Source organism: Enhydra lutris, unplaced genomic scaffold, assembly GCF_002288905.1.
Source record: "Enhydra lutris kenyoni isolate GAN:26980312 unplaced genomic scaffold, ASM228890v2 scaffoldscaffold42, whole genome shotgun sequence".
In the NCBI taxonomy this organism is placed as follows: Eukaryota; Metazoa; Chordata; class Mammalia; order Carnivora; family Mustelidae; genus Enhydra; species Enhydra lutris.
Window position 1 is genome coordinate 14,362,452 of NW_019154126.1, and position 9,639 is coordinate 14,372,090.

A 9,639-nucleotide genomic window follows, 5' to 3' on the forward strand; every position below is an offset into this window, starting at 1 on the left:
CACCCACCCTCTTGTTGGCTCCTTTAACCCTATCCACACCTCTGTGAATGGTCCCATCATTAAATTTTCTTCCACTAAATTCATTTAAGTGGACCTTTTCCTGATTGGTCCCTGCCTGACATATTGGATTGACTGTGTTCCTAATCAGGAGCAGCTTAGTCTTTGATAAATTGTGATGATTTTTTCTGCCACTGAAATTAAAAGGATTCCAAAGACACCTTGGCAAAATAACAACAACAACAACAACAACAACAACAACAACAACAACAACACCCCGAAGGCAGATGAAATGAAAGGAGAAAAACGCTATCAAAAGCAGCAGCAAATGCTCAAGCCCAATTTTGAAAGCATTTAGTAAAGGCATTTCAAGAACCCTCAAGGTCATTGAACTTACTCTGATGTTCACTTTAATGACTCTAAGTGCTCCTAGCAATTGGGGCTTCATGGTAATCCTAAAAGATATTGTGAACCTCCCAAAAAGTAAGATCTTTGAAATAAAAATAGGAACCTCTGCTCCTGTTTCTCTGTTCTTATTAATGGTTTAATCACTGGAACAGAGGGAAGGAGGGACAGAACTTCTACCTAGCAAATACAAACCCTCCACAGGCAGGTTCTTACATGATATAATTTACATAAAACGCTGGCACACATAAAAAAGAGTCCGTTACCACAAGATGCTGGCTAATGCTTAAGGTATTTGGATTTGTTTTTGTAAATTTGAGTTCCTAGACTTAAAGAAAATTGATAAAACTTTATTTTTATTTCTACTTTAATATTCATTTCAATTTCTAAAAATACGATAGGCAACATCGTTTATCAATCACCACTCACTAGGAGAAATACTTTTTTTTTTAAGATTTATTTATTTGAGAGAGACAGAGAGCACACAAGCGTGAGTGTGGGGGAGGGCCAGAGGGAGAGAATCTCAAGCAGAATCCCCATTGAGTGCAGAGCCCCACAGAGGGCTTGATCCCATGACCCTGAGCTCATGACCTGAGCAGAAGCCAAGAGTCTGATGCTTAACCTATTGAGTCACCCAGGCGCCTCAGGAGAAATAAATTTTAAGTAAAGAGATGAGTTGTATCTTAATACAGCAACCTATCTAGTTAAGTAAAGGATTTTACTGGGATGCCTGGGTGGCTCAGTCAGTTGGGCATCTGCCTTTGGCTCAGGTCATGATCCCAGAGTCCTGGGATTGAGTCCCGCATCAGGCTCCTTGCTCAGTGGAGAGCCTGCTGCTCCCTATGCGTGCCGCTCCCCCAGCTTGTACACTCTGTCTCTCTTTTTCTCTCTCTCTCTCTCACTCTGATGCATAAATAAAATCTTTTTTTTAAAAAAAAGAGATTTTACTAATTCTTTAGATCAACTTTGCATAGTTATTAAAGAACTTCAATGATTAAAATTACTGAAGTTTTGGAAGGGGAAAAATTCAACTTTCAGGGAACACTGTACTACATCTGTTGATATTATCATGACAGCATTTAGGTAATTGTCATGGCAACCACAATTTAATCCTCCATTAGTGTCTTGGAACACTCAGGCACCCCGGGAAGTGAGGAGGGTGATTCAGCAGGCAGCACACTCTTGTCCTTGTGAGTCAGGAAAATACCAATGTTCTCACTCAGCATAGGAGATAGAAGATACAGCCACTACATGATCTGTGACAGTTTCCATAAACGCAAGGTACTGGTTTCCTTAAATATTCTTAATCACATTCTATGTTCATGGGTTTTGAGACAGATTTTTCACTTTGGCTAATGTGCACCCTTTATTTGTCTTCCTTTTGTTTTCAGGCAATTCAAAACATATTCTTCACTTTTTTGGGGTGCAAGGTCAGTGGAAATTGAAAGAGTTCTTTTTGCTGCCTTACCAGTTTTGTTTCAAAGTGAGAAAAGAGGGGCGCCTGGGTGGCACAGTATGTTAAGTGTCCAACTCTTGGTTTCAGCTCAGGTCATGATCTCAGGGTTGTAAACACAGGGTTGTGGAATCAAACCCCCCTTTGGGCTCCCTGCTCAGCATTAAGTAGGCTTGAGATTTCTCTCTCTCTCTGCCCCTCCCACTTGTACACGTGCGTTCTCTGAGTCTCTCCCTAAAATAAACAAATAAATCTTAAAAATAAAAAAAAGTGAGTAAAGAGATTGAATTTAATGGTTAAAATGAGATAGTTTTTGTCTTCATTTCCTGGCACACCATCACAGAATCTCAAATTGTCAGGACTACTGAATTCAAATCCAGAATTGTGGTAAAGCTCCTATGTTTGTGTATTCAGTGAGATCTGTGAAATCAGAGCAAGTTATTTAATGAATCTTAAACATCAAGTATCCACAGCATGCTAAGTGGTAAAAAGAGGTTCTTTTTAAGATTTTCTTTATTTATTTGTCAGAAAGAGAGAGCGCACAAGCAGGGGAAGCAGCAGGCAGAGGGAGAGGCAAACTCCCTGCTGAGCTATGAGCCAGATATGGGACTCAATCCCAGGACCCTGGGATAATGGCCTGAGCCGAAGGCAGATGCTTAACCAACTGAGCCACCTAGGTATCCCTAAGTAGTAAAAGATTTATTTTAACAGTAAGAATAAAAGTAGGTAAATAATATGGCTACTTTGAAAAAAGCATCACAAAAGTTCTTGCCATGTAGAACTTCCTGGGTTTTTTTTTTCTGTCTGATTAACTCATAACATTTCACGTGTGTGTGTATGTGCACACACAGAATGAAAGAGGAGAGATTCTTTTATATCTAAATATATATTAAATCCTACTTGGGTTGGGAGAAAATATATAAAAGAAAACAAAAGTTCCTTAACAGTTAAAGAAATTAGGGGGAAAAAAGAGATTCTCTCTTGATTTGACAGTGTGTCTCCCCTCTCCATCTAAGCACCACTTATGATTACATGTTTGATTTTTTTTTTTTTTTTTTTTTTTTAATTTGACAGAGAGAGACAGCAAGAGAGGGAACACAAGCAGGGGGAGTGAGAGAGGGAGAAGCAGGCTTCACGCCAAACAGGGAGCCCAATGCAGGGCTCGATGCCAGGACCCCAGGATCATGACCGGAGCCCAAGGCAGATGCTTAACAGCTGAGCCATCCAGGCGCCCCAACATGTTTGAATTCTTGATCATTTGAAAGTATCTACTGGTATGATTGATTCCCCTTAGCCTCACACAAATAAATCAACTTGCGACCTGTTTTCCCCGTCTTTGATGAAGAGGGTTCTCTGATGTATTGATACTTGATTTCCTCATTACAATCCACATCAATTCCATAGAGAGTTCGCACATTCCCTTATCTGATTAGCTGGAAAGAGGGGCATATACTGTTGAATCACAAAGATTCTGAAGCCCTCTTCCTTAGTGTAACAAATTTGTTTCTTCTGATATTAATCAAACTGTTGAAACCAGATTGCAGGCTCTCTGTCAAACTGGTTCCACTTCATTTCTATGACCTTTGTCCTCTTGTGTTTGCAGCTCTGCCCCAGCTGATAGACAATGGTATTGCATTGCAAGTGTAAGTTTAAAAAGATGCTTCCGGGGGCGCCTGGGTGGCTCAGTGGGTTAACCCTCTGCCTTCAGCTCGGGTCATGATCTCAGGGTCCTGGGATCGAGCCCCACATCTGGCTCTCTGCTCAGCAGGGGAGCCTGCTTCCTCCTCTCTCTCTGCCTGCCTCTCTGCCTACTTGTGATCTCTCTCTGTCAAATAAATAAATAAATAAAAATTAAAAAAAAAAAATGCTTCCGTTGATTAAAACCTGCTCTTTGATGCCTATTTCTTAAACTTTCAGACATACAGTATTTTATGTTTCAATAAACACACGTTCTTTGTCAGAAAACTTTACATACATATTTTAGCCTATTTGAAATAATCTTTTTTTTTTTTTTTTTTTAAAGTAGGCTCTCCACCCAACATGGGGCTTGAACCTACAACCCTGGGATCCAGAGTTGCATGCTCTACCGACTAAACCAGCCAGGTGGCCCTGAAATAATTATTTTTACTGTGAACAGAAATAAAGCTCTCACAATAAAGAGGGAGCTGGAAACAGTTCCTGTCAAAGATCACCAGGAAATAAAACAGAATTCTTTACTCAGTGGTGCTTTTAAGTTTTTACCCACTGGATGAGGGGAGAGAGGCAGGACTAGCATGCTGGCTCTGACAGGAATTAGCAGCATCACTGTGGAGGCTGAGAAAAATCAAGGCCATCCCACCTCAGGTTTAGCCTTAGCATAGGTACAGCCATCTTAGCTCAGGCAGCCATCTCAGACCCCTGTACCTAAGGGCTGAACTTTTTCCCACCCTGCTTTAGTAACCCCCACCCTGTTTTGGTTCCAGGAAGCTCCACCCTGCTTTAGTAACAGAAACCCATAAATACCCCTGCCTTAACTAAGTTCGGGGTCCAAGTCCTTATTCCCCTGTGCCAGGTATACTTGGGCCCAAGCTTGAGCTTGTCAAATAAACCCTCGTGTGATTGCATCGGTGCTTGGCTCCTTGGTGGTCTCTTGGACGCGAAAACTCGGGCATAACATCACTTTATACAAGTGTAATTTTGGATGAAACCTCTCAGAGCCTCAGTTTCTTCTGTCAGACAAGAGAATTCACTCTGATGATTCCATGATCCTTAATTCTCTTTATTGATCTCAGGATATTTGAGAGGAGAGACCATTTTTGAGTCTTGATTTATGTTAAAAAAATAACATTTATTGGGGCGCCTGGGAGGCTCAGTCATTCAGTGTGTGCCTTCAGCTCAGGTCATGATCCCAGGTCCTGGGATGGAGCTCAGCAGGAAGCCTACTTCTCCCTCTCCCACTCCCCCTGCTTGTGTCCTCTCTTGCTGCTTCTCTGTCAAATAAATAAAATCTTTTAAAAATAAGTAAATAAAAATAAAAATAATATTTACTACAATGTAATAAACACTTAATGCTAGTTCTTTCAACCTCAAAGATTTTTCTCTTATAATGTAATCTTCAAAATATCTGTTGGATAAGAGGAGGAACTATGATTACCTGCATATTTCAAGTTGGGAATTTAGGGAGTTTCAAGTGCCTATCAGTATCCAAGCCCTGTTTATCTTGAGCCCCGTCATTGCCCATAAGAGGAATGTTCTCTGAGCCCGGGTCTGGATAGTCACCTGTGCAGAGAACAGTTCAGCATCACTTCTGGGCTAGGAGTCCGCATTTATGCCCCTTTCTGTACTTGCTCTAGTTGTATCCATGTAAGAAAAATGATACATGGAAGTGTCAGCCTCTCAGGAAGGGCTAGAGAATAAAGAATGACACTCCAAGTTAAATTAAATTAAATTATAGCTAATTAGATCATTTTAAAAGATGACCCTGGAATGGCAACATGTGTGGAACAGCCATGGCCCCACTGTGACTCATACTGACGTATATTTCTGGTGTTATATAATACAGAACGTGACATTTGAAAAGTGGTCAAAACTTATTAGAACGCAGTTTTCAAGTGAGAGCTGGGCTCAGCAAAGGAACAGAACATTTTCACCACGGCAATGTGATCTTTTTTATTTCATTTGTACAGCAGAGGGAAATATATCACTGATCTTTCCTGCCTTTGCTGGTTTCCCCCTCACAGTGCTATTCTGATGCTGCCTCTGACAAGACTTGAAAGACAAAGACCTGAGGCGCCTGGGTGGCTCAGTCATCAAGCGTCTGCCTTTGGCTCCGGTCATGATCTCAGGGTCCTGGAATCAAGTCCCACATAGGGCTCCCTGCTCTGTGGGGAGTCTGCCTCCCCTCCCCTTCCTGCTTGTGTTTCCTCTTTCACTGTCAAATAAATAAACAAAATCTTAAAAAAAAAAAAAAAGACTTGAAAGGGGAAGAATTCCACGGCATTGCATACAGAAGGCCTTTCTCTGGATGGGGCTTGGTAGTTCTCTTTAAATGGGGATTACAAAGACCCCGAGAGATGGACAGACAAAGGGCATAAGTAAACAACTCATAAAAGAGGAAATTCAACTGTTTAACAAACAGTGGGAATAGGTTCCATCTCACTAGTATTCAAAGACATGCAAAGGAAAGCACCAGTAAGAGGCCATTTAGCAAACTGTTCGGTTGCTTGTTTTTTATCAGAATACCCAGCAATGGCATCAGTGTGAAAGCTACATTCTGCACATTGTTATTAGCAGTGTCAACCGATTTGGCTCCATTAAAAAGAAAATTGGCAGTGATAGAACTCAAAATTAAAGCATTAAAATATTTTATGCTTTTTGAATTAGTGATTCCAAGCTTGGGAATCCATTTTAAGAAAGTCTAAATAAATGTGGACAGTATTTTGAATACACCAATGTGTTCATCACTGTGCCATTTGTTGAACAAAAAAGGAGAAACAAAATCAATGTCCAACAATAGGTTAATTAAAGCACAGCTTTATCTGGTAATCTGGTAAGCTCAATCCTTACCAAAACATTATGAAGCAATTGAAATTATTTTATTGTTTCTAATCACATAGGAAAATACATATGTTATCATGAAATGTAAGAAATCAGGTCGTAAAAAGCATGAAATAATCAAGAAAACAAAGGTTTTCAAAAGATAAAAGGAAACTTATTTCTAGAAAAAAACTGTGGGAGAAAATATGCTAAAATGTTAATAGCAGTTGTCTTCAGATTGGTAACACTTTTCTGTTACCAGAATTTCAGGATTTCTATCCTTTCTTCTTCTTTTATTTATTTATTTATTTTTTTTAGAATTTCAGGATTTCAATTTTTTCTATTGATCACTTATAATGAAGACAAAAACATATTTTAAAAAAGATAAAAGCTTTATTACAGCTCCCTTTATAAAAACATTGTCTAAAGGAAAAACAGAATTCCCTAGATTATATCTCTTCTCACTGTTGTCTTTTTTTTCCCCTTTATACTTTACCTACATTAAATAGATAATTGTTCTGTTTAACAAAACAAAAGAAAAAAATGTTCCTAGCTGTTTCCTGAAAGTTTTGTATCATTGTGCTCTAATAAACAACTTCTTTTTGATTCTTTCCAGTTTCTTTTGAACTCTATTTAAAATTGTAACCTTTATCTCATAAGCTAGAGCTTCTTTTTAAAATTTGGGTGACTGTATTGTTATTTTTCAAAACAAAAGAAAGGAAAATGGTAAAAACAATGATAAAGGATAGTACTATTTAGTCTTCAGAAAGAACAGCCTGGCTTTTATCACAGGAATATTCAGTACTTAGAAAAAAGAACCCAGAGGAGGAGAAAATGACACATACCCAGTGAGAGAAAAATCCTTTCCCATGTAACCTGCCAAGGTATAGAACTGTACAGGAATTTTACACTATAGCACTCTGGGAATTATATGCATAAGATAGTGTAGCAAAGCGTTGGATTTGCATGCTTCCACCTAAAATCAAAAACAAGTAGGTATGCTCAATTAAACAGAGTTTGAAAGACTGGTGAAGAAATATCAGCAACTGGTTGCCTGGGTGGCTCAGTCAGCTAAGCGTCTGCCTTGGGCTCAGATCGTGATCTCGGGGTTCTGGGATCCAGCCTCGCATCATGCTATGCCTTCTCCCTCTGCCACTCCCCCTGCTTGTGCTTTCTCTCTCTCCCTCTGCCAAATGGATAAATAAAATCTTGGAAGAAAGGAAGGAAGGCAGGCAGGCAGGCAGACTGAAATGTTTAAAAAAAAAAGAGGGGTGCCTGAGTGGCTCAGTTGTTAAGCATCTGCCTTTGGCTCAGGTCATGATCCCACGGTCCTGGGATCGAGCTCCTCATGGAGCCCCGCATGGGCTCCCTGCTCAGCGGGAAGACTGCTTCTCCCTCTACCGCTCCTCCTGCCTGTGTTCCCTCTCTCACTGTGTCTCTCTCTCTCTGTTACGTAAGTAAATAAAATCCTAAAAAAAAAAAAAGAAAAGAAAAGAAAAGAAAAAAAGAAATGTCAGCAAGATTCCTCTTCAAGTCATGGTGGCAGGGAAGAGAAATGGCCTCCAGGTTTCAAGAGCAGTTCCTAAAGATTCCTGTCCTCTATCCTCTTCTGAAAATACTCTGAATTTGTGACTTTTTTTTTTTAATGAAGGTAATGTTTAATTTATTTTTTTTAATTTTTTAAAAGATTTTTATTTATTTATTTGACAGAGATCACAAGCAGGCAGAGAGAGAGAGGAGGAAGCAGGCTTCCTGCTTGAGCAGAGAGCCCGATGCGGGGCTCGATCCCCGGACTCTGAGATCATGACCCAAGCCGAAGGCAGAGGCTTTAACCCACTGAGCCACCCAGGCGCCCCTGTTTAATTTATTTTTTAAGTAGACTCTATACCCAATGTGAGGCTCAAACTCACCAACCCAAGATCAAGGGTCTCACGCTCTACTGACTGAGCCAGCCAGGCACCCCTAAATTTGTGCCTTCAGTTAGGAATATACGGTGTCTTTTTGGTGCTGAATTTGACAAACCCTACTTGAAAATCAACAGCTTCTCCACTCTATTAGCTTGCCTTCCTATGTGATTCTGAAAACAAACAGAAAAGTAACAATGGTACAGCTTGTTGTATTCTTAAATTTTATACCGATAAAGATGAGCGATGTGATTCTTTTTATGATGGCTGTGATGGCTATGATGCCAGATTTAGCAACCCATTATTTATCGTCTTCTCCCGGGACTCATCATTTTTCCTACATTACCACATTGCAAGCTCATAGCCTCTAATGCTCACGCCCTTGTGTACATTCCATTCGGCCTGCTCAGCCATTATGGATTATTGCCATCTGGTGGAAAAACAGGGTGGACTACCAGATAGTAGTTTTGAAATATCCGGAAGTTTTCATCAGGGGAAAATATGCATTTGTTTCTCTCATGCATATTCTGGGGTTCTGAAAAAGCAAGCATTTTCCTCTTCCATTTCATTTTGGGGGAGTATACAATATGTTCTGCGGCTGAGTAGACAAAAGATCTGACTTTCTATAACAATCACACAAGAACAGTGCTTGTGAAAAAGTTGGGCCACATTTTTAACCCTAGTACTATAAAACAAAAATGACAAGATGAAGCTAAAATGTCTCAATTGCCTTTGCCTTTGCCAGGGAGGAATGCAGTATTAGATGTTTTCTACTTCTAATTTCTGTAATAGCACACTTGAGTCATTGAGCAATTTTCAAGGATATTAGTGCTTAAAATGAGATTTATTCATATTCAAAATTTAGCATAGTCTTCAAAGTGACAGGATGAATATAATTCTAAAATAATGAGGAGTTTCTCTTTCCCAAATTGTCATAAAATTTACTAACACTATCACAATTTTTAAAGATCTAAATTGAATAAGATAGCAGGCCTGAGCTCCTCAAAAATGTCAACATTATAAATAACAACAAATAGCAGGGGGTTTGTTTCAGAGAAAAAGAGATTAATAACACACAGTAACCAAATGCAATAATTGTCAATTGGATTGTGATTCTGGAAAGAGAAAAGGATAATTAAAGAAATTTGAATGTGGGCTATGTAATAGCTAATATTCTTGTATCAGTTTTAAATTTCTTAGGTAGAATAATGCTATTGTGGTTATGTAAGAGAATATCCTTTCGTTGGAAGATGAAGGATAAATATTTCAGTGTGAAATTGACTTTCAATCAATTAAAAATATATGGAGATAAAGCATATGTAGTAAAATACTAATTTGTCAATCTAGATGAAAGGCTACGGATTT